General features: G+C 43.1%; 1 protein-coding gene across 1 annotated transcript in view; it reads left to right on the top strand.

The window, feature by feature from the left end:
* The first annotated feature begins 6346 nt into the window (after nucleotides 1-6346).
* The window catches only part of TEC (tec protein tyrosine kinase), a 141482-nt gene continuing 121777 nt past the window's right edge, over nucleotides 6347-26051 (top strand). The window contains exon 1 of the mRNA XM_030880465.3: nucleotides 6347-6423. The gene's annotated coding sequence lies outside the window, so the exon portion shown is untranslated. The remainder of the gene's footprint in view (nucleotides 6424-26051) is intronic.

Here is a 26051-nt window from a genome sequence, read left to right as displayed (position 1 = left end):
TAAACTTCACTTGATCATAGTGTATAATTCCTTTTTTGTATTACTAAATTCTTTTTGCTAATTTTTTTTTTTTTTTTTTTTTGCCTCATGGGATCTTAGTTCCCCAACCAGGAATGGAACCTGGGCCCCAGCAGGGAAAGCACCAAGTCCTAACCCCTGGACTGCCAGGGAATTCCCAATCAGTACTTTTTAAGGAATTGGTCTATCTCATCTGAATTGTCAAATTTTTGTGTGCAGAGTTGTTTGTAGTACTCCTTTATTACCTTTTTGATGTCTGAATGGTCTTTAATTATAGTCCCCGGTTCATTCCTGTTACTGGTAACTTGGGTTTTCTCTCTTTTTATCTTTGACAGCCTTGCTAGGTGTTTGACAATTTTATTGACCTTTTCAAAGAACCAGATCTTTCATTGATTTTCTCCATTGTTTTTCTGTTTTGAATTACATTGATTTCTGCTTTTATCTTTATTTCCTTCCTTCTGTTTGGATTTATATTGCTCTTTTTCTAGGTTCTTGGCAGTGGGAGCTTAGATTTTTGATTTGAGACTTTTCCTCTTTTCCAATGTGTGCATTTACTGCTATAAAATTTTCTCTCAACACTATTTGGCTGTGTGCACAAATTTTGATATGTTGTATTTTTGTTTTTATTCCATTCAGAATATTTTTTGTGTTCCCTTAAGACTTCCTCTTTGATCTATGGATTATTTACAAGTAAGTTGTTTATTTTCCAGGGGTTTGAGAGTTTTGCTGGAAATCTTTCTTACTGATTTCCGGTTTGATTTTATTGTGATCTGAGAACATACACTGTGTGATTTCAATTATTTTAAATTTGTTGTGGTTTGTTTTATGGCCTAGGATATGATTATCTCAGTACATGCTCCATGAACAGTTGAGGGATATTTTTTAGAATTCTATTTCAGTTTATATAGGGTGTTTTTGTGTGTTTCTTTTTTTTTTTATAGCTTTTTTAAGTGGTTGCTCTAGGTTTTACATTACATCTACATAATTTCTACTGATGTCATCATTTTACCAGTTTGAGGGAAGCATAGAAAATTTAGCTCCCTTTCCATATCTTACTCTCCCCCATTTATAATTGTCCTAAATAGTGACTTATGATGAAAATCTCTTGTTTAAAATGTTTTTATACTTTACTCAATCCATTTTTAAATGACTGACTTTTCCACCAGAATGTAAGTTCCACCATAACAGGGAGTTTTGTTGGGATTGTTCACCAATGTTTTCTCAGCTTCCTGCTAATGCAGTGATGGTCACATTTGCATAACGGCCACCATTGAGAAGAAGGCAGCTTCAAAAAGTTCCAGGGATAGATCATTCTAGGTAGAAGAAACAGTAAGTAAAAGGCACCAGGCCAGAATATACTTTCAGTCATACTAATAATACTGAATATAACATTCTATGTGACATAGCTCATTTTATCTCAATCCTTATAAACTATGAATTTGTTGATATGTTGGACCCATTTGAAACACGATTTGGATTCTAATCCAAAACATAAACTGGCCAAACCCAGATGGTTTCACTCAGTATTTTTTTCATCTTACCTTTTTATCTGTCTCTTCTAAGTATAATCTGGTTTTACTTCTGTGCCTTTTTTTCTGACTCTGTAATTTAATACGTTTTTACTCACTGTTAAATTAACATTAAAACATTATACAAGGAAGTTAAAAAAAAAATGATCCACGATTCAAATGTTATTTTCCCTGGCAGCTTTGCATGGCTAAGGCTGCAAACTCTAGAGCCATACTACTTTATATTCACATCCTGGCCGTGTGACTTTGGGTAAATTACTTAGACCTCTGCCTCAGTTCTCTCATCTGTAAAATGAGAAGAAGAACAGCACGCAGTTTTCTATTAAAGCTATTGTACCTCATGCAGTTGTTGTGAGAATTAGGTGAATTAATCCAATGCACTTAAAACAGTCTGGCACATAGGAACCCCCTGAATAACTGTCTATAATTCTTATTTTCAACCCAGCAATTTTCTTCCCACATAATTTGTATTTAGTTGCAATCATAGGATATGTAAAGCACTGTGTTCTATTTGTTTTCATTTAATGTTCATAAGTTTTCCTCCACATTTCTATTTATTAACATAGATACTATTTTTTTTTTTTTTTTTTTGCGGCACGCGGGCCTCTCACTGTTGCGGCCTCTCCCATTGCTGAGCACAGGCTCCGGATGCGCAGGCTCAGTGGCTATGGCTCACGGGCCCAGGCGCTCCGCCGCATGTGGAATCTTCCCGGACCGGGGCACGAACCTGTGTCCCCTGCATCGGCAGGCGGACTCTCAACCACTGCGCCACCAGGGAAGCCCCATAGATACTATTTTTAATGACAGCCTGACATTTCATACCATTGATGTATTTTGCTTAAACATTTCTCTAGCATTGGACATTTAATTATTTTATTATTATGAGTCATGATCTTATACACATACTTTGTATATGATGCTAATTCTTTCTTTTGAATGATTTACCTAGCAACAATTCCCAGGAGTATAATTTTTGATTTTGTGTCCCACATTTAAAACTCTTTCCTTCCTTTATTTAGTTCCAAGGAAGCAACTACTTTCAGTACATCATGGAAGGAGAGGCAGACATATCATACCACCACAACGAAGTAATCTTCATGTAGCAATAGACTCTCTATACACGACAGATAAGGTCTGCATTGTTAACATCATTGTTGTCATCACTCATTCATTCAACAGACAATTACTATTCACCTAGGATGTGCCTGTCTATAGGTAGGAAGAAAGTTACAAAAGGGAGCCAGAGATGTACAAAAAAGAGTGGGAGAAGCTCCAAATACAAAACACCACATTATTTACAAACTTTCCATGTTGATGCTGTATGTTTTCTTAGGCACAACGTGGAATCTATTTCCAAGTTAAAAAAAAAAAGGCATTTTCTTTTCTCAAGGAACTAAAATTATGTCAACCTGACATTGCTCACCTAAACATACAAATTTTATAGAAACCGTGTGGATATTCGGTAAGAAGGGAATCCCTGTCTTTAAGAAGTCACAAATGCCTTTTTTCTGTATCTCAATTTTATTAAAATGAAGAAGGCAGTAATAGTATTGTTTGAATCATCTTCTTGGAGGAAGAGGGAGAAATCTTCTTAGGTCCACCATCACATTCCTTCTTTTGAAGAGGCTCAACCTAAAAGTTCGAGTTACATAAGCCTAACTTTGTATTCTGTTTTCTAGTAAAGCTATTGTCCGTTTCACATAAGAAACGGTACATATTAAATTTTTTTTAGCCTACCACATCCTAAGTTCAGTTTTACACCTTTTCATCCATGTAGCTGAAGCTCTCTTACAGTCTCTCTCTCTGACACTGTCTCTAACAACACTCTGCTGAAAACCAATACAAGTACTCTTTACTACATGCTCTGGGGATCATACACAGGCGTTAACCACCTACTTACACTGTTTGATTGGTAATATAAAGAATGCTTTCTTCAGAAAACAGTATAACGTTATGGAAACGACCTCAATTATCACCGATAAAGAGTTATAAAGAAGATGTGGCACATATATACAATGGAATATTACTCAGCCATAAAAAGAAACGAAATTGAGCTATTTGTAATGAGGTGGATAGACTTAGAGTCTGTAATACAGAGTGAAGTAAGTCAGAAAGAGAGAGACAAATACCGTATGCTAACACATATATATGGAATTTAAGGAAAAAAAAATGTCATGAAGAACCTAGGGGTAAAACAGGAATAAAGACACAGACTTACTAGAGAATGGACTTGAGGATATGGGGAGGGGGAAGGGTAAGCTGTGACAAAGCGAGAGAGAGAGGCATGGACATATATACACTACCAAACGTAATGTAGATAGCTAGTGGGAAGCAGCCACATAGCACAGGGAGATCAGCTCGTGCTTTGTGACCACCTAGAGGGGTGGGATAGGGAGGGTGGGAGGGAGGGAGACACAAGCGGGAAGAGATATGGGAACATATGTATATATATAACTGATTCATTTTGTTGTGAAGCAGAAACTAACACACCATTGTATAGCAATTATACTCCAATAAGAAAAAGAAAGAGTTACGTTGATCTAGATGTTTTGTTTACAGATCAGTCTCTGGTTTTCTTGAGAACTAAGAGTGACAATAAAGACATTCTCTTCTCTTTTAATTTTAAACTTTATGAAGGACTTACATGAGGATCTGGATTTGCTTCCCTTTCAATCAACCTTTATAAACTTTGAGAGCCTCATTTCCATTAAGTCAGAAATATGAGCCTCCGCAGTTGCCTAGCTAGCCCAGGCAAAGTGAGTTGGAAACTAGTTCTTTTAATCACCACAGTGTCAGTTAAAATCTTCAGTGACTTTTACGCTTTTTGGGTCAGACCATTTGATGAAAATTATAAGTCCTCTCCATTATGCATATATATATATGTGTGAGCATTTTTCTTGGGAGAAAGCCAACTTTATTACCATAATTATTTAACTATAACTTTTTCTCTACACACACGTTTTGCATCCTTTCAGAAGGTTCCTGACATCTGCTCCCTCAAAGAACACCTGCCCTGGGGGAAATTATGTTAATTAGTCAACAGGAGGCAGAAGAGACTGGGGCTGGGAGGAGGCAAGATCACAAAAGAAAAACTTTACTAGATTCTTCCTGAGACAGGTCATCATCATCACCTGGGTGAAAGAGGATTTGGAATCAGAAAGCCCTGGTTCACACCTGTGTGCTCTTCCCATCCTTCCCCTCCCCTCCCAATCCTTTTCCTAAGGAGTAGTATGACTTAAGGCAAATAATTAATCATTAGATTTTTTTTTTCCTGTAAAATGGAATCTTGTCAGACTTCTCAGTGTTATTGTATGATCAAAAGAGAGATAATATAGGAAGGCATGTTTTTAGGTCTCCAACAAGCATGAAGTAGGATGATGATTATTTCATGTGCCTTTCCCTTTGCTTCATCTTCAGGCTGACTGCCTGGCCTATCATTCAGTTCCCAGCTCCACTGTCACCTCCTCCGAGAAGCCTCCAGGACAACTAGATCTGTGGCCTCCCCATCCGCATTACTCGCAACACCATCACCTACTTGATTTTAGTCAGGACACTTCTCACATGTGTAATGGCTTCATTTTTTACTTGCTTAGTGATGACTGATTGTCCTTCTCCCTGAACTAGACTAAAAGCTCCTTGAGGGCAGAGCCCGGGCTTTTAACAGTTCATGGGACACGGTGGACACTCAAATTTTGTAAGTCAGGAGAGCAGTAGTTTAGAGCAGTGGTCCCCAACCTTTTTGGCACCAGGGGCCGGTTTCATGGAAGACAGTTTTTCGGGGGGTGGAGGGTGGGCGTAGAGAGGTGGAGGGGTGAGGAGGGATGGTTCAGGCAGTAACGCGAGCCATGGGGGGAACGGTTCAGGCGGCAAAGCCAGCGATGGCTCAGGCGGTGGGCGAAGGGGAGCGGCATCTGAAGCTTTGCTAGCTGGCCCGTCGCTCACCTTCTGCTGTTCAGCCCCGTTCCTAACAGCCACAGGCCGGTACTAGTCTGCAGCCGGGGGGTGGGGGTGGGGGTGGGGGGTGGGGGACCCCTGGTTTAGAGCTCAAAATCAGGAGGCTGACTACGGGGATTTGAATTCTAGCTTTTATATTTATTAGTTGGGTGACACTAGGCAGGTTGTTTTTCTCTGTGCCTCACTTTCACCCTCCATAAAAATGGGAAATTCTGATAACATATACTTCATAGAAATGTTCATACGGGTAATGTACTTGAAAGAGTTCCTGGGATACAGTAAGTTACCTAAGGGCAATTTTCTACCCTACAGTGAATGAAGAAAATGTTACTACAGGACTAGGGAGGGCACGTGACCCGTAAGTGTATCAGATATGCTCTGCTGCTTCAGGTTTGGCAGTAAAAAGACTTACTCTTTTGGTAAAACTCGTTGCTTCGCTCCACCGCACCGCGTCACCCACCTGGTTCGCCACCATTTAGCGGAAGGGGAGGTGCGGTCCCTAATTGCGACAAGAGTCCCCGGTCACCCACAGGTGGCACTGCTCGGGTTCTCACGGGCTGGGGGTGTCCGTGACGTCGCGGGTCAGTTCTCTGGGGTGAGGGGTGAAGGAGGAGGCCCAGCACGGCGTCCAGGAACACCAGGGACGTTCCCGCGACTTGCCCGAAACCTCGACTGGGTCGGGGTAGCCGGGAGGCCCATCCGGCCCACTCGGGCCTCCAGTCTCAGAACCGCAGCAAACCCGTGCGAACCTGTAGCCGCCGGCCTCGGTGTGTGTGGGCGGAGCCATCGGGGGCCTGGCGATCTCTGGGCCGCGCGGGGCGGGACGAGTGGGGGCGGGGCCGGGACGCCAGGCTCAGGACTCAGCGGCGCCGGCCGGTGTCGGCGTCTCCCGGACTCGGCGCATCCGGCGCGCTCCAGCCAGGTAAGGGCGCCGCGGGCCGGCGGGGCGGCCCCGGGACTGCGTCACTCTGGGAGGGGACGGGTGGGGACGAGGATGCGCGCGGCGAGAGGAGGCTTCCACAAGCCCAGAGACGGACCCTCGTGGAACCAGGAAGGATTTTCTTTCCGCGCCGCCGTGAGTGAGGGCGCGCCACGCCAGGTGAGGACCTGTCCTCTGCGGACCACGAAGGGACAGGTGCGCGTCCCGCCGCCGCCTCTCCGCCTCCCGGGCTCCGACGCCGGCCTTTCCCGAGGAGCACCCGTCCCTTTTCCTCTTGGGTCCCTGGACGCGGGCCGCCCCGCAGCAAGTTAAGCGTTGGGCTCATCCCAGCTGCCCCGCGGGAAGTTGATTCCTCCTCTCTGCTTGGGCGGCGGCGCAGTCTTGATTGAAAGTTGGCAGCATCTACAGAGATTTTCCACAGTTGCACGTGTGTGAGCGTCTCGCCCCACCAGCCTCACATTTTTAATCTAGGAAATTGTGTTTGAATCTTGATAACAGGGATTCGGTGAATACATGTGTTGGGAAAACTAGGGCCTTGCCTTGGGGGTGTGCGCTTTCCCTTGGATCCTAAATTTCCTTTTGATTTGATTTTTTGGTTTTGTTTTCATGGAAGAATAACACGTTGCTGTGTATCAGGTTCGGAAACAATTTCATCTATTGCCATTCTTTGGAAACAGGAAGATTTGATTCGAAGGGTAGATCTCAATGTTAAGTTGGAACAACAGATGACTGGTGGCCAAGTGGGTTTGAAGCTTATCCAAAATAGTTAAGTGTTTTGAGCATATACCCTGTGTTTTTTCAGTGAGGGCCCATTTTTTCCTCTTAGGAAATTCTGAGAATTTACTTGCTTCTAGATGATTCTCCCCTGAAGAGCTGGAGAGGAGAAAACAGCCCCAACAAACCAGTGGGTTTCCCAAATAAGTTTAGGATTTAGCAGGTTGGTTTGTGATGCTGGTAGCTCAGCTGGCGAGAATCACATGTAGTATGGAGTGTCATGATTTATATGGAGAAAAGAAAAGTGTGTATAATATTCTCACTATGTATTTGAAAATATTTTTTTGGTTTAGGTACATTTTCATTGTTTAGGAAAAACTTATACTTTCCCAATACTCCAATTAATCTGATCCATATATTCTCTTGTCAGCTCTAGGCGCTTACTGCATTGTGTTTATGTTAATGATCTGGATTCTTCCTGGAGGTTGTGTACATTTTGGTTTGTAGAACTGTATAGGGCAAGTGTTGCAAACACATGCGGATCAGTGCAGTGCTCCACCACACGTGGGTCCTTGAACTAGAATTTTCACACCTTTACAGATAGGAAAAAATATAGAATATTAATATATGCTTTAGCACTGTCAACCTGTTTACCTACTTATTCTGTATGAAGATAATCATCTTGGGACTTCCCTGGTGGTGCAGTGGTTAAGAATCCACCTGCCAATGCAGGGGACACGGGTTCGAGCCCTGGTCTGGGAGGATCCCACATGCTGCGGAGCAACCAAACCTGTGCGCCACAACTACTGAGCCTGCGCTCTAGAGCCTGTGAGCCACAACTACTGAGCCCACGTGCTACATCTACTGAAGCCCATGTGCCTAGAGCCCGTGCACTGCAACTAGAGAAGCCACCGCAATGAGAAGCCTGCGCACTACAACAAAGAGTAGCCCCGCTCGCCGCAACTAGAGAAAGCCCGCGCGCAGCAACGAAGACCCAACACAGCCAAAAATAAATAAAAAATTAAAAAAAAATTCATCTTGTTTTCTCAGCAGCTGGTTACTCAAGGGCAGGGGCTGTGTTTTATCAAGTCAGAGTGAAGCTCAGAGAATGGCAGCCTTTGCTCCCTAAGTTGACCCTCGACAGCATGGCTGCTGGGGTTGTGGGTAGTGTCTGGCCACTTTTTGCTTTTGGGGAAGAATTGCTGGTCTCTCTGCCTTCCTCTGTGTATGCAGAGTGCTGGCATCCTAGGCCTTGGGCCTCCAGGCACACCTCTGTCTACAGGTTCCTCCAGGTTGACCTGGTTGGTGCCTCCCTTCCCCAGCCCAGCTCTTCCAGCTCCTTGGTTTTCACCCCACTCCACCCCTTCATGGGATCCCCCTCCTAGGGAGAATCGTCTTATTGTTCAGGGCAGGGAGACTTGGTCCACAGAGTTGATAGGGCTGTTGATCCTCAGCCTGGTGCACAGATGCTCAGCTAAGTATCTGTTGATGACAGTGTCACTTGCTTCAGAGCCCTTACTGTGCTCTCCTATTATCCAGTCTACACAGGCAAAGTGGAGTAACTGAAGTTGAACCCAGATCAACTGCTGTGGAGGCTAGCTGCCTTGGTTGTACTAGGGTCATAAATTGGGCATTGGAGTCTGTTAGAAAGGAGTGAAATTGGTCCATGGTCACTGCCAGTTCTAAAATTACCCTGTCCCAGGTGATTATGCCGTGAGAATAGCTTTGTTAAAAAGAACCCCAGAAGAGAGAAGCTTAGTAGTTGGCTTCACCTCCAAACTTGCCTCCACCTGGGCTTGCCTTTGCATCTCTGCCCTAGCTCAACCTGTCCTTCCTTGGATTGGATTATAACTATTAACTTTCCCACTATATTTGACAGCTCAGAGCTCAGATGATCACAGCTACATGGTGTAGATGTAGAAAATGACATTTTCTTTTCTTTTTATATTATTATTTATTTATTTTTGGTTGCATCGGGTCTTAGTTGTGGCATGCGGGATCTTCCTTGCGGCGTGTGGGCTTCTCTCTAGTTGTGCGCAAGCTCCAGGGCGCTTGGGCTCTGTAGTTGTGGCATGTGGGTTCCAGAGCACGTGGGCTGTGTAGCTTGCGGCACACGAGCTCAGTAGTTGTGGCATGTGGGCTTAGTTGTCCCGCGGCATGTGGGATCTTAGTTCCCTGACCAGGGATCGACCTCCAGTCCCCTGCATTGGAAGGTGGATTCTTTACCACTGGACCACCTGGGAAGTCCCTGACTTTTTTTTGTTTGTTTGTTTAGGGAAAACAAGGATGGAATTTTCCCAAATTGTTATTAGGGAAACAAAGCAAAAGCAAAAAAAAAAAAAAGGCATAGAAGTCAATATGATTTTTGTTTTGTTCTTTTTTTCTTTTTTTAGTTTTAAACCTTTCATCCAAGTTGCACTTCCCTCTCCAGAAACAAACACTTGTGATTCTTCGAGTTGGTTATTTTGGTATTTATTGCTTGTAAGTGATACTTGTAATTTTTCAGTTTGAAGCATTATCTGTTGACTTCCTGCTGTGGAAGATGATGACTTGGCTCTCTTTCTTCTTCTAACCCCCAGCCTAACCACAGCTTCCCTATTTTCCCATCCTTGCAATAGTTAAACAGTAATTTTGGTTAGATTAACATTCATAGTCAAGCCAAGCACAACTTTTTCTTTTTCTCGGAGTCAGTAATTGCTTTGTTTGTTCACTGCCTTAGTTTTTTATGTACTCATCATTAATTCAACCCAAACCTTTTGACCAGTTTTCTAATTCTTACCTCAGATGAGTCAGGTATTCTGTCAATTCCATTTTCCCCAAAGAAACTGTCCCTGAGCCTCCTGGCTTGCTCGAGTCTGGACTGGTTGCCCTCTACACATGGTGCACAGATGTCACCCTGAGGACTTCCCTTTGTCATCCTGGGGGGGGATCCCCATCATTTCTCTCTGTATTGGATCTCCTGTTACCTGTAGTACATGCCTTTCTCTTTCTTGTAGACTCCTTTTTTTTTTGGTATAGCCCCATTCTGAAGGAATTTTCTGGTAAAGGATGCACAGGATGTCTGCTTTCCTTCCTGTTTATTTTATCTATTCATATTTTGTCTATTCATTTTTTAAAAAATCATCCTTGTTTTTATTTATTTATTTATTGCTGCATCGGGTCTTAGTTGTGGCACGTGGGATTTTTCGTTGCGGCACGTGGGTTTCTCTCTAGTTGTGGAGCTTGGGCTTCTCTAGTTGTGATGCGTGGGCTCCAGAGTGTGTAGGCTCTGTAGTTTGCAGCACGTGGGCTCTCTAGCTGTGTCTTGTGGGCTTAGTTGCCCTGTGGCATGTGGGACCTTAGTTCCCTGACCAAGGATCAAACCTGCGTCCTCTGAATTGGAAGATGGATTCTTAACCACTGGATCACCAGGGAAGTCCCTCATTTTTCAGTAAGTGCCTGAAAATATCTTTTTTCCACAACAATTGATCGTTCGTCTGAGTGTAGACTTCCAGGATGGAAAATTTGAAGGCGTTGTTCCATCACCTTCTAGCTTGTGGTGTTGCTGTTGAGAAATTCAGAATTGTTCTGATTGCCTGTAGCCTGTCTACAGGTTACAAACCTGCTGTGTCCTTTGTGGAAGTTTGTAGAATTTTCTCTTGGCCTCCACAATCTTGGAGTTTTCATGATGTGTGCTGTGGTATGGATTTCTTTTCATCAATTGTGCTGGGTTCTTTCAATCCAGAAATCTACATCTTTCAGTTTGGGAAATTTTCTTGCGTTATCTCATTGATAATTTCTTCCTCTCTATTTTGTGACGTCTCTTTCAGAAACTTATTGTTCAGATTCTAGATATTTTGGGCTGGATACTAGATATTTTGTTACCTGGAAAGTTTTTTCCTTCCTTCATAGACTCAGTTTCCCCAAGTTGCTATTGTCTGTTTATTTGTTTAGGTGTCTACATTTCATGTTAGAGGCTTTCCTTGTATTTCTGATACCCTAGGCTGTCTACTCACATCTGAGTGGGGGATTAAAAAGCTTGTTGGCTGGGAACTTAACTGTTGGGTGATTTGGCTGAGTCTTTTATTTGGGGAAATTTTGATGTTAGTACCTCTTGGGCTGGTGAGAGTCCTCAGAAAAAGCTCTTCCAGTCTTTTTCCTGGGTGGTGGGAAGAGCCTGGCTGCCAGTGATCTGGGAATGAGGTGGAGAAGAAGGCTGAATGTCTCAGCATCTGCATGTTCATATAACCTCTCCACAGTATTTCCAGTAAAACACCTGGGCTGTGCCTGACATACTCCAATCCAGAGACTTTCTCTTTTTCACCCTCTCTGGGGTAGTTATATGTTCATGTAATTCCTCTCAGGGAGGGGTAGGGAAGAAACTCCAGGTGTTTTTGCTGGGGTAGAGAAGGGGCCATCACCTAACTGCTCAGAGTGGCTGGAGGGACCTGGGAGATCCAGGTACTTTCCAAGGAGGCTTTCCATTTTTATTTTATTTTAGATCAGCCCCCGTCCCCCCACTTCCCACAGAGGATCCAATTGCCTTTAATTATTTAGCATTTTGAGATTCCATGGTATAAATCAGGTTGTTTCTTGGCTTCCCCTCACCCCACCTAAATGTTTTTACTGTTGTCTCTTCTTTCATTCTCCCCATCCTTGTGGGTTTATCCCTTTACTGTCATTTTATTGGGCTTTCAGGAGGGAGAGAAAGTAGAGTTTTGTTTCATTTTGTTCATTACTACTCCTTAGTGCCTGGAGTATAGCTTTCTTAACCAACCTCTGCTGAGAGACTAGTGTGGTTCAGCCATGGCAGTTTGCTGCCATTTTCCCTGCCTTTACCCAGTGGAGTTGGGGCTCCCGATTCCTTTCTATACCACTCTAAGCATCCACTACCAATTCATTACAGTGGTCTTGGGAGGCAGAACCTCTCTCCAGCCCTAGCCTGTTGCTATATAGCTTGCTGGTCGTAGAGCCCTGGTTCCCACTTCTCAAATTCACCTTGTCTGGGAGGACTCATTCTGTCACCTTGGCCTCTGAACGTTTTACTCTTCCGTGAAGCTCAGCTTCTGTAAGTCTAATGTTTTAGGCTGAACGGTGGGCCTGGTGTCATTGGTGGCCATGTGGCCCCAGTGGAAATTATTGTTATTTCCTTCTGGAGGCGTTTATCACGTAGTTGCCTTTCCAGCAGCATCCTCTCTTCCCATTTCAAAGCTCATGCCTTTCTTGGAGTGTGCACCAAGTTCCTGTTTCTGGCTGGGCTGAGCAGAGATGACTGACCTACCCTGCTCCTCGTGGACGATCACAACTTTCCAACCCTGTTTAACCAGTTGAGTCATTCTTCAGGCTTCCTTAATGCAGTGTGACCTTCCAGCTTTCTATCTCAGTAGCCTGACAACATCAGCATGACTTTCTGCTTATACACAGAGGAATGGTGACAAGAGTCAGCTTCCGCTGAAGTAGGAAGAGTGTTGTTTCCACACCGTCTTATCTGCCCAGAAAAAGCAAAGCTCTATACTCTCATGATGGCAGCTATGCATTGGGAATCCAGAAAATACCAGTGCTGGCACTTGCTACAGTGGAGCAGGTACAGGAGTCATTCTGAAGGAGGACAGAGAACGATAGATGGTTAGAAAACACTTACTCAGCTGGACCTACTGGGTACCATTAAGAACAAAAGTTTGGCCAGTGGGAATATCTGCAATGCTCATTCCTCCGTCTGTGCTTCCACAGGCCTCCTTCCCTTTTCTAAACAGAACCTTTGAAGTCATCGCAACCTCTTTTCCCAAGCAGTGTCGTTTTTCTCTAATGTGCTAAGTAATTCATGTAAGTTTTTTGTCTTCTCAGCTGAATTGTGAACTCTCCCAGGGAAAAGCACATGCCTAGTTAATACTAGATCATTGTACCAGATGAATTTTCCAGATAGTTGTGGACAGTTGGCAGTTTAAAAAAAAAAAGAAAAAAGAAAAAAGAAATATATATATTCGGTCATAATTATCCAAGTTGTAAACAGTAGTCTAAATTCACTAAATTCTTTTTTAAATTTTGTTTATTATTATTATTTTTAATTAATTTATTTTTGGCTGCATCGGGTCTTCGTTGCTGCACACAGGCTTTCTCTAGTTGCGGCGAGCAGGGGCTACTCTTCGTTGTGGTGCGCGGGCTTCTCACTGCGGTGGCTTCTCTTGTTGCGGAGCACGGGCTCTAGATGTGCAGGCTCAGTAGTTGTGGCTCGCGGGCTCCAGAGCGCAGTCTCAGTAGTTGTGGCGCCAGGGCTTAGTTGCTCCGCGGCATGTGGGATCTCCCCAGACCAGGGCTCGAACCCATGTCCCCTGCATTGGCAGGTGGATTCCTAACCACTGTGCCACCAGGGAAGCCCTAAATTCACTAAATTCTTGATTAGACTTTCAATTCTCTTTGGCTGTATAGACTGAAGCCATAGAGTATTATTCAATTTAAGTGTTCCCAAGTGTATTGTTTTTCATATTATTTAGAAATAATCCTCATTTAAAACATCCTTGAAAAGACAACATTAATTGTACCTATTATTATTGTTATTTTTCACCCATATATTTCTTCTTAGCATAGTCTTGTGATTGTCTTGAGTTTTTTTTTTTTTTTTTTTTGCGTTACGCGGGCCTCTCACTGTTGCGGTCCCCCCTGTTGCGGAGCACAGGCTCCGGACGCACAGGCCCAGCGGCCATGGCTCACGGGCCCAGCCGCTCCGCCGCATGTGGGATCCTCCCAGACCGGGGCACGAACTCGCGTCTCCTGCATCGGCAGGCAGACTCCCAACCACTGCACCACCAGGGAAGAAGCCCTGATTGTCTTGATTTTATGGCAAAGAAGAGTGGGTTTGGAAGAGGGAGGGAGGTATGTGCGGATTAGTTTTCTAGTCTGCTAAGTGTTACGTTTCTAAAAGAGGAAGATGTCTTTGGATTTCATCAATATTAGATATATTTTTCCTTTCGTAACTACATGCCATTTATTTTTTAAGGTTGAGAGCTTTGGAAATGCTTAGCTATAGAGTATAAAAATGAAAGACTTTAAATTGTCATATACTACATGAAATGCTTATAAAGTAGAACTCCTCCTCAAATATCCTACTCCCTGTGCCTTTAATTTTTTTGAAGTTCTAGCCTGATTTAACAGGGAAAACTTTTCATGTCTTCTCTTTATCCTGAAAAGAGTTCCAGCAGTGTCTTTCTGTCAGGTATTTCCTTAGAAACTCTGATGTCCTCATGTATCTCCCAGTATTAGGTTTCAACCACAACTTGTGAGAGCTCCACATGACTACCCTCAAAAATAAATCGTGGGTTTTTTTCCCTGCAAAGTAGTGATTTCAAAGTTTATTTTTCTGCAAATATAATTTAAGCATGCAGTAAAGTTAGTTTTTACCATTGGGGTTATTTTTGTTTCACAGAAGGCAGTTGGCTTTCTTTTTTATTTTCCTGCTTTGAGTGCTAAAAATGCTTGATCCTTTAACCATGTAGAGAAACAAATACAAGTTAACTGAGTTATGAATGCTGTTATATATGTAAATTTATGAATGCTTTTTACTTTTTTTCTTTTTTAAGTATTGTCAACTTATTTGTCACATATTTAAACCAGTTATAGAAGCACTGCATTAAAGAATTCTTGTTCATAGGTTCTGGAATCATAGCTGAAGGTTTTTGGGGCTCAGAGGTGGTGATGCAACCCCCTTTCCTCCCCCAGACAAAGGATAGAACTCTGCCTGCCACTGTGATTCCCCAGCTCTCAGTGTGCTCTTTGGACTCTCCCTGCCATCATTAAAAAAAAAAAAAAAAGTCATTTTATAGAAATTTATTCATTGTTAAAAAATTGAAACAATATTGAAGCTTATAAAAAAGAGATTAAAAATGACCCCAGAACTATTCCAGAGAGACTCTTCGTGAACCCCCTTTCCATCATCTTTATCATCATTTGACTTTCTACAAATCTTTGGCACCTTTCTAGAAGATAATTAACCTAAGGAGCATTGTGTGCAACCGTTTATGTAACTCCAAATTCTATAATCTTTATATAAATATATATATATGTATATGTATATATGTATATATATATATACACATATTACACATACACACACACATATATACACACACACACTTTTTGAGGTTATAATTAGCTCAGGCATAATGTTCTTTGGTAACAATATTCCAAATAGACATTTTCTTATAACCAGTTCTTATAACCAAGCCATTTTTAATAGCTTGGTTACAGTCTTTCATGTTAATATACAATGGTATTTTGAACCACTCCCCAGTTGTTGGACATATGTTTTTTTGTTTGTTTGGTTTTGTTTTTAAGTAAGTAGTGTTGCTATATGTTTTTCCCTTTTGGGGATTGTTTCCTTGGGAAATATTTTTCAAAATACCACTCTGGGATTAAAGGATTTCTTGTTTCTGTTAATCAGTGTCAGAAGGACACAAAATAATAATTTGAAAAAACTCACTGGCTATATAAAGTTATATAAAGTTTCCATTACCTCTTTTTTGACCTTTTGGATCCACAGTATCTCCTTTATGTGAAGACATAAGGTTTATTTGGAGTTACTGAGGCCATGCCATGTATCTGACCAATTGTAGTTCAGATAATAAAGCCCGAGTAACCTGACAGGTTCATTTGCAGAGGCTGTGTTCTTTTGATAAATGTCTATAGCCTCATTTTATTTTGTTGGATGTGTGATAGGAAAAGTTTCCAGGGGTCAGTAACAAAACATGGAAAAATTGTTATGGTATTTGTGAAACTATATTTGCCCTTAGTACCTGGTCCAGGGTTCATGACCCTTTCTGTAAGCGGGGGAAGGCATTATATGTTCAGTAGGGAATTCCAACTCTCCCACCATTTCCCCATTCCTGGACTGCGTGAGGAAGTAGCAGGGGCAGGGCCACCAGTAACTGGAGAGAATTTTGCAATAATGTAGTAGTTCTTGATAAAGAACTAGAGCAGAGTGAAATTCCTATTCAGGTTTTTCCCCTGACATCTTTCTGACTAATGTTTAAAGCCTGGGCTGGATTTTTAAGTTAGCTATTAAATGGTATTGTGTTCCCATGCCTTAGGTTTTCCATCTATTAAACAAAGCATAATGACACACCTAATTAACAGTCCACTTCAGAACGATTCATGGCCTAATGCTTGTCAAGGACTTTGAGCTTTTCCTAGAGTGTTTTATATACATTCATGAGTAATGAGATGGCTTGCTCTATTTAGCAAAGGGCATCTATATTATGCCCATTTTATAGATGAGAAAAGTGAGCCTCACAGAGGATAACGGCTTGTTGAGAATCAGACGGTAGATTTAATGTAATGTCTGTGGAATTTTTCTTGGACTTTGTGGAACAAGTGGAATCTAAAATAAATTCTGCACAAGAGTATGTGTTGGGAAAGTGGATTTTACAGTTTTTAAACAGATAAAACCTTTTGGGGGGATAGGTTACTCCTTTGTAAGGAGGAATCATGTTTGACAAATTCACTAGAGTTCTTGAAGAACTTTAAATGATTATGGAAGCTAGGGATAAACTGTGATTTTCCAAGTGTTTTTGAAAAGACTCCACACAAAGGCGATTAAATAAATTGAGTCAGTGGGAGGCTGGGAGAAATGTTTTTGAGAGTCAGGAATAGGGGCTTCCCTGGTGGCGCAGTGGTTGAGAGTCCGCCTGCCAATGCAGGGGACACGGGTTCGTGCCCCGGTCCGGGAAGATCCCACATGCCGCGGAGCGGCTAGGCCCGTGAACCATGGCCGCTGGGCCTGCGCGTCTGGACCCTGTGCTCCGCAACGGGAGAGGCCACAACAGCGAGAGGCCCGCGTACCGCAAAAAAAAAAGAAGTCAGGAATAGGGAGGGGACTGGAAGACAGAACAAAGGTTAAGCATAGATGGACATTTCTCAGGTTACAAACGTGAGTAAACTATTTATTAGTATTTTAAAAATAAAACATGTAGAAGAGGGAGTACACAGTGTAAACTCCAAGTTTACAGTCAACAGGAACCTTTTGGGACATTAAAAAGCCAAATTGGTGGTCTCAAGTTTATGCAAAATGGCAGGGAAGAGGTAAAGAATGCATTTAGGTAAAATGAATCCATCTGTACATGCAGATGGACGTTCTGGATTTTACTCAAGAAAGAGATTCATATATTACTTTAACCTCTTAACTGAAGACATTGATTCAGTGTAGGATTTGGAACAAAAAAGCTAGTTAAATCTTAGCTGTTGTTACACACAATTCAGAAATACCACCTTACCCATTTTCATAATCCTTCAGCATCTGAGATAGTTCATCAATGTACCTTAAAAACATAATGCACTTAGAAAAAAGCCAACATATTAATCAAAGCATAGAGGATTGAGTAAAGTAGACTCCTGTCCAACTCTTTGGTCTAGAAAGATAAATGCTGAGGAGACATGTGGACAGGGTGTGCCCTCTTATACCATGGCAACCTGAGATCCATGGTACAGGGAGACCATTCATTTGCACCTTCTTTATTCCCAAATAATGCCCCAGTGGCCCCCAATAGTTAGTTGAGCACATAAATGTGCTAGGCTCCATGCTAAACTCTTTACATTGGATTATCTCATTTAATCCTCCCAACAACCCTATAAAGTGGGCAAGATTATTTTAAGCATTTTACGGGTGAGGAGCCTGAAGCCCAGGGAGATTCAGGGGAATTTGGTTAGATGGTGGAGCCAGAGTTCAGAACAATACAGTCCGACTCCAGAGTGTACTCTGATAGCTCTCCTGAGCTATCCACACTGAACTACCCTCTTCCCCTCTCCTTCTGTTATTTTCCTTCCTGGTCAACATAGTTGGACAACCTAGAAGAAAACGTAAAGGTCTGCTTCAAACAAAACCAAAACCAACCAGTTCTTCTGGGTATCATTCCATGCTTCTTAGTACTATAGATCCTAAGGTGTCTTTAGAGCAGCACTGGTGAATAGAAATATTCTGTGAGCCAGACATGTAATTTAAAAGTTTCTAGTTGCCACATTAAAAAAAAGCAAAATGCAACAAGTGAAATTAATCGTAATAGTATTTTTTGTGTAGCCCAATTTTTTTTTTTTTTTTTTTTTGCGGTACACGGGCCTCTCACTGTTGTGGCCTCTCCCGTTGCGGAGCACAGGCTCTGGACATGCAGGCTCAGCGGCCATGGCTCATGGGCCCAGCCGCTCCGCGGCATGTGGGATCCTCCCGGACCGGGGCACGAACCCATGTCCCCTGCATTGGCAGGCGGACTCTCAACCACTGCGCCACCAGGGAAGTCCTGTAGCCCAATATTTAAAAAATATTATAATTTCACCATGTAATCATATAAAAATTATTAATGAGATACCAGAAACAACTCAGGAGCTTGATATGCGCAATACAATATAGTACAATACAATGCAATACAATGCAATTCAATAGAATATCTTATGCACTGCAGTGGATAAAGTAAAATGTAGTCGGACCAAAGTTAATGGAAACGTATTTATACCACTTCAGTTTTAAATTTTAAATTAAAATTAATTAAAATGAAATAAAATTTAAAAAAATTAGTCCTCAGTTGTACTAGCCGCATATCAAATGCTTAATAGCTATTTGTGGTGAGTGGCTACCATATTGAATGGAGCAGCTCCATAGCAAAAGTTATTCTCTGTCTCCAAAGGCCTGGGGACTCCCAGATTCTCTGTCCCCACCCTATCCCTTGACCCCTCTCAGCCCCCATGTCATATTCCCTGCCTACCATGTACAGTTGTGCAGGTTATACACTGCAAAACTCTGGGATATGTCATTCACATGGAACATCTAGATTTGTTTACTGTGACAGTTTTTTGGAAGATGGAAGTAAACTTTCTAAAGGAAGAGACACTTTTTCCTAGTTCATGCAAAGGCATTTTTTTTTTGAGCGGGGGAGGCTGTGACTGTAGTCCTTTTATACCTTCCTAGCATTCCAGCAGTTGGCCCCAGGCATCATTCTTATGTACGCTCAGCACTTTTCCAGTGCCCACAGCCTATGGCTGAAAGTAAGGAAGCAGCTTCAGCCAACTTCTCCTCCCCGCAAAATAACGTCATGAAGCCATAGTCATTTTTCATGGTAGGTTACCTTGGAACCATGTGTCTTATTCATAATTGTATCCTCAGTGCCTGGCACGTAGTAGGTGCTCAACACATTTATTGATTTTAATTGTCATCTTAGAGTTCATTCAGGGCCCCTGTATTGTATCCTGAGTTGCCCTTAATGAATCTTGACCCAGAGATGATTTATCCAAGTGCTGACTTGGCTCTCTCTTTCAGTCACAGCTCACTCTTCAAGCTCACCCTTGTTCTAAATAATAATTGTCATGATTGTTATTATTACTAATAATAGCTACCATTTACTGATCACTTTATGTCAAGCATTGTGCTTAGCAGTTTATGTGCATTATATCATTTAATCTTTTCAAACAGCTCTAGAAGGTAGGTACTATTCTATTTTATAAGGAGGAAACTGAGGCGCTGAGAAATTAAGTAATTTACCTGAGGTCACCCAGCTAGTAAGTGTCAAAGCTAAAGTTTAAAACCAGTTCTGTCTGACTTCAAAGCCCTTCTGTGCTTAAGCAGCAAGACTGGGCTTCTTTTTTGGTATCTGGTGCCTGACTGACAAGTGACCACACTGTCTATAGTAGACTTATTATTTGTTTGCCCAGACTTCCTTCCTCTGGGGAACATCTCTGTCCGCAATCCATGTGGTTTGGGTGGGGTTGACACCAATGCCAGGGATGGTCATGTGACTCAGCTTTGGCCAATCTGAGAAGTGCCTTGTCCATCTGACCAAGTGATTGGTTCAGGGGTGAGCACATGACCCAGGCTTACTCAGTCAAGCTTCCTTTCTGCTCCAGTTTAGGAGAGGAGTCATTCTTTTCCTCCGGGAGTTTTTGGCTGCTGGAGTGATATAGCCTAGACCTCCTCGTGGCTATCTTTCCACTACATGGAGGAAGTTATATGAAGTAGGACAGAATGAATGAGGCTGGCATGCAGTGAGAAGTAGCACTGAGTGGTGGTGAGAGCACAGACAGCATCATTTGAACCCCAGGATTCAGATGTTTCTGAAGCTTCCGGGACTTCTTGGTTATGTGAGCTAATACATTCCTTTTGCTGCTGTTGTGTGCCTAAATCTAGTTATTTGCAATTGAAAAGCCTGCCTAATAGACAGACTTTTCAGAAGATATTTTTGTCTTGCATTCCCCATTGCCATTCTCTGTCTACCCTTTGGATGAGCTCACTACGTCTTGGGCCTTGGTGCCTACTGTTGTCTGTCCCGTGCCTGGAGATCTTTGATCCCTGTAAACTCTTTACGTGTTCAGCTTGCTTCTTCCCTTTCTGGTCTGTGAGCCCTGTCCTAGTGAAGGGAGATACCACACCCAACCGAATCCCTCCCTGATACTCCCCCCAACCCGCTACCCCCATTGGCACAGCCAACCCACAGGGGTAAGAATTGTGCCATGAGTGGAACACTAGGGAAATCTGTTCTTTGCAGACATGAGAAAAATTACTCATCAACGTACTTTTGAATGTTGATCAAAGACTGTTGACTTCTTAACTCATCTGGCCCCTGACACTGTCTGGGATCTCAGCCAGTTTAGGCTAAGGCATTGCCTCTTATCCCCAGTTTCCTTGGCTCCCAGCCTTTCTGATCAGCTGTCTACTTATGTACTCTCAACTGCCCTGTGATTCTGAGCTTCCATCCTTCTACTGGCTTCCTTCCCAAATCTTTCCGGTGGCCCTCTGAGGGCATTGTTCCATTGTGAATCAACATTCCCACACCCCAGCCGCCTCACAGAGTGAAAACACTCCCGTTTCTGCAGCTCTCTCTGCTGTAGCCTTCTCGTGGCTTCCCTTTGCTGCTTCCAGGTCTTACCAAAACCCCTTCTCCTTTAGCGTTCAAGCCATTCATGCAAATACCTTTCTGGTTTCTCCTTTTGTCACCAACCTCTTGGTCATTGTGCTTGATAGGCTCACCTGGTTCATGGTCTTCTCTTCCAGCTCTGCCATCTCTGCATTCATATGTACAACTAACTTCCTGTGTCTGTGGTAAGTTGTGCAGTAGCCTTGAGGTAGTTAAAAGGAGTAGCTAATTGTGGCCAGAGTGGGATATAAGGGAGACTTCATAAAAGAGATTACCTATGATCAGGACCTTAGAAAATGAGTAGGATTTCAACAGGTGCTCTTCTAGACAGAGAGAACAACTCAGACAAAGGCATGGGGATGTGAAAACATTTAGTTGCTTGAGCTCTTAGAAATAAATGGTAGGATGGGAAGAGGGAACCCAGATGGGATTTGACATGATTATATGTACTTAAGATTAAGGAATAACCCTAAGGAGGATCCAGTGTGGAGAATGCAAGCGAAGGACCAGGCTTTATTATTTTTTATTTATATTTTTTTAAAAAAATATTTTATTTTTGGCTGTGCTGGGTCTTTGTTGCTGCACGCGGGCTTTCTCTAGTTGCAGCGAGTGGGGGTTACTCTTCGTTGTGGTGCGCGGGCTTCTCATTGCAGTGGCTTCTCTTGTTGCGGAGCACGGGCTCTAGGTGCGTGGGCTCAGTAGTTGTGGCATAAAGGCTTCAGTAGTCGTGGCTCACAGGCTCTAGAGCGCAGGCTCAGTAGTTGTAGCGCACAGGCTTAGTTGCTCCACGGCATGTGGGATCTTCCCGGACCAGGGCTCAAACCTGTGTCCCCTGCATTGGCAGACGGATTCTTAACCACCACGCCACCAGGGAGGTCCCCACCAGCCTTTATTATTATTATTTATTTACTTATTTATTTATTTTTTCGGTACGCGGGCCTCTCACTGTTGCGGCCTCTCCCGTTGCGGAGCACAGGCTCCGGACGCGCAGGCTCAGCGGCTGTGGCTCACAGGCCTAGCCGCTCCGCGGCATGTGGGATCTTCCCGGACCGGGGCACGAACCCGTGTCCCCTGCATTGGCAGGCAGACTCTCAACCACTGCGCCACCAGGGAAGGCCCAGCCTTTATTATTAAAGGGAGGAGTACTTTGAAGTTTTCAGGCATAGGATGATATTGTAAGTTACAAGACTGAAACTCTGTCGGGTTGATTATAAAAAGGAGAAGAGGAGTAATTAAAGCAGTTGAAGGAAGTCCATAATAAGACTGAGGATGAAGAGAGAAGGGATAGTGGAAGAAAAGGTGGGAGGATTTGCAGAGCAGACTGGTTATGAGGGTGCAGGGAGCAGGGCAGAGAAACGAGGCAGAACGTCTGCTGCTTAGGAGATGGGAGAGATTGAGGCCCTGCCTGGTGACAGGTGATTTCAAAGTGTAGGATGCTGGGGGAAAACAGCTGCATACTAGATGTGAATCAAAGTAGTTGGCCTTTCAATTACCTTATGTATAAAGAGTAAGATGTTTATTTCATGATGGTAAAAATGACTTAAATTATGTAAGCTTGGGAATTCCCTGGTGGTCCAGTGGTTAGGATTCTGCACTTTCACTGCCAAGGGCCCAGGTTCAGTCCCTGGTTGGGGAACTAAGATCCTGCAAGCCATGGCTAAAAAAAATATAAATAAATAAGCTAAAGATGTTTCTCAAACTGTTCTGTAGAACACTACAACTCTGGGAGATGTTAATCAGGTTAATCAGGTTCAAGGGAAGTAGAATGAGTTCTATGATCAAATAAGGGTGGGAAATACTGCATTCTGTATGATTCACAGAGCCTATTCACGTATTAAAGGTTTTGAGAAATGCGCACAAGGAACCAGTTTGACATTGTTTAACCCAGATTTTCCCAAATATATTTGTTTATTCAGCAAGCATGAAGTAAACACAGACTATGATAGTATAATTTGGCCACTGGTCCTGCAGTAGAGAATAAAATCAGCCCACGTCCCTGCCCTTGTGAGGTTCTGGTCTGGTGTAATCTAACAGGTTTCGAGGGTTCTGGAACAGCTTGGGAAGCTTTGAGGTAAGGTGTTTAGATACTCTTTTTTGTGGTCTGCAGTGGAGCAGAGCCGATTATCTGCCAGCCTGTCTCTCTGCATCCCTGTCTCTGCATCACGCCAGTACCTCCACTTCTTCTCAGAATGTTTCCTGCACCTTCTGCTTTGGGGATGGACAGAGCTGATGACAAGGTGACTTTCAGGTCTGGGAAGTTGGTGACTTGCCCAAGGTCACCCAGCTAGTTAGTGGCAGAACCAGAGCCAGAACCCAGCTCTTCGGATTCTGGGTCCTACGCTCATTCCATTCTTAGTGGGAAGGGACAATTTGGAATGCCTGAAAACTGAAGAAAAATTAGGTAGACTAACACGTTGAGTGAGATACTGTGGATTATGCCAATTTCATCAGTAATAGCAGGGCTGATTTAGATATCACCACCAGCACCACCATCATTGCCATCACTAATGTTGAGTAATTACTGTGATTCACGTACTGTGCTAAGCACTTTATATATATTTAATTTCTACAACAACTCTGTGAAGTAGTAATTATTACCCCATTTTATAGAATAGGAGACAAGCTCAGAGAGGTGAGTGGTGTATCCATGTTTACACAGCTAGGAAGGAACAGAGCCAGGCTTCCATTCTAGGCTGTTTTTAGAGTCCACACGCTTAACTTCATTTTATATTAGGTGAGTTTATTTTTTTCTTTGCTTCTAAAATTTCCTCTCAGAATCAGTCTGTCTTTTTTCTCTTGCCATTTCAGCTTGCCTGGCTCTTTCTCTTTGTAAAAAGCTGATCTCAGGGACTTCCCTGGTGGCGCAGTGGTTAAGACTCCATGCTCCCAATGCAGGGGGACTGGGTTTGATCCCTGGTCAGGGAACTAGATCCCACATGCATGCCGCAACTAAGAGTTCCCATGCCACAACTAAGGAGCCTGCAGGCTGCAACTAAGGAGTCCACCGGCCGTAACTAAGGAGCACACATGCTGCAACCAAGACCCGGCGCAACAAAATAAATAAAATAAATATGAAAAAAAACCCTCTGATCTCAGAAAGGATCGGATCTTTTATTTATTCCATGTCAGGTAGCATTCTTCAAGTATTTAGTGAGTACTTACTATGTGAAGGAACTATTTTAGGAGCTGAGGATCCAGCGGTGAATACACAGACTAGGTTCCTGCTCATGTGGAACTCACAATCAGTGGGGAGATCACACAATTAAAAACAATCAATAAAAGTGTCACATAGTGATAAGTATCATGCAGAAAATTAAAATCCCTATTTTAATTTAACCAGAGTGACTGGTTATCTATTTTAGATTGTGTGGTCAAGGGAAGACCTTTTTGCGAAAGTGACATTTAGGCTGAAATATGAGTTTTAAGAAGTTATTGGTTAGAGAGTGAGCAAGAGGGAACAGGTGGAGTGATTTTCTAGGTAGAGGGAACATGATTTGCAAAGGCCTCCCCATGCTGTGAGTTTGCTGTGTGTGAAGGACAGGAAGAAGGCTGGTGTGGATGCATAGTGGGTCAGGGAGGGAGTGGTACTAGATGAGGTTGGACAAGTAGGTGATGTACTAAGTTAAGAGTTGTTCAGTCTGAGTGCAGGGAGGCCATTAGGGGGTTTAAGTAGGACTGAGGACATAAGCTGATTTATGTTTTTAAAAGTTTGTGTTGACTGATGAATGGAGAAAGGATTATAAGAAGGTAAGGAAGGAAATAGTGAGACCTAGTAGGAGGATGCTACAGTAGTCCTGACAAGGGATGATGGTGGCTGTATCAGTTATTGCCACAGTAATGCCATGCAACAAACATCCCCATAAACTTAGTGGCATAGAGGAATAAGGATTTATTTTTGCTCGAGTCAGTGGGATGGTTGGGTAGTCCTGCCGTTCTGGGCCGGGCTCAGCTGATCTTGACTGAGCCTCCCCATGTCTGTGATCAGCTGTCGGTCAGGTAGTAGCTCTGCCATATTGCCTGGTTTTCCTGATGTGTTTGGCAGGACCAGCTGGCTGTCAGCCATCTAGGATGGCCTCGGCTGAGATGGCTGGGACAGCTTTGCTCTCCTCTGTGTGTTTACGTTACATCCCTCTAGTAGGCTAGCCTGGGCTTATTCTCAGGCTGGCCCAGTCATAGTCTCATGGTGATCACAGAGAAGCAAAAAGGAAGTAGAAATGAGTAAGCAGCGTTTTAATCCTTAGCTTGTGTCAAATTTGCTACTGTCCCATTGGTCAAGGCAAGTTGCAAGAGTACATCCACAGTTAGTGTAGGAGGGCATTGCCAAAGAGCAAGGATACAGAGAGGTGTGAAAAGATGCAGAGAGGCGTGAAAAATCAGGGCCATTAGTGCAACCAATCTACTGCATTAATGGGAGAAAAGCGAAGTAGAGACTTGAATATTCAAGTTTAGAATATTTTGGAGGTACAGTCTGAAGACCATGCTGATAGATTAGAATTGAGGTATGAGAGAGAGGAATGAATCAAAGATAACTCTTAGATTTTTGGCTGGGCAGCTGGGCAGATGGTGAGGCCATTTACTCAGATAGCAAAGACTAGGTAAAGAACAAATTTTAGAGGACTATCTAGCACTCTGTTTTAGCCATGTTATGTTTGAGATACTTGTTAGATAGTCCAATAAAGATGTCAAGTTTGCAGTTGAATATATAAATCTGAGGTTCTTGGGGACAGGGCTAAAGATGTAGCTTTCAGTGTTATCAACCTATAGATGGTATTTCAAGCCATCCAACGGGATGAGGCAGCCCCTGAGGAGGAGGTATAGATGAAGAGGCAAAGCAAGCCCAGGATAGAGCCCTGGTGCGCACCAGTGTTTAGAAGTAAAGCAGGAAAATAGAAGCCAGCAAAGGAGGCCGAGAAGGTGCAGACTCTAAGATTGGAGAAAAATCCAGGAAACTCTGGTGTCCCAGAGAACCAAGAGAATCTAAGCATTTCAAGGAGAGAATGGTCAGCTGTGTTTAACACTGTTGGGAGAGACAAG

The sequence above is a fragment of the Globicephala melas genome, chromosome 5, assembly GCF_963455315.2.
Source record: "Globicephala melas chromosome 5, mGloMel1.2, whole genome shotgun sequence".
Taxonomy (NCBI): domain Eukaryota; kingdom Metazoa; phylum Chordata; class Mammalia; order Artiodactyla; family Delphinidae; genus Globicephala; species Globicephala melas.
This window is presented reverse-complemented; position numbering and strand designations above follow the sequence as displayed.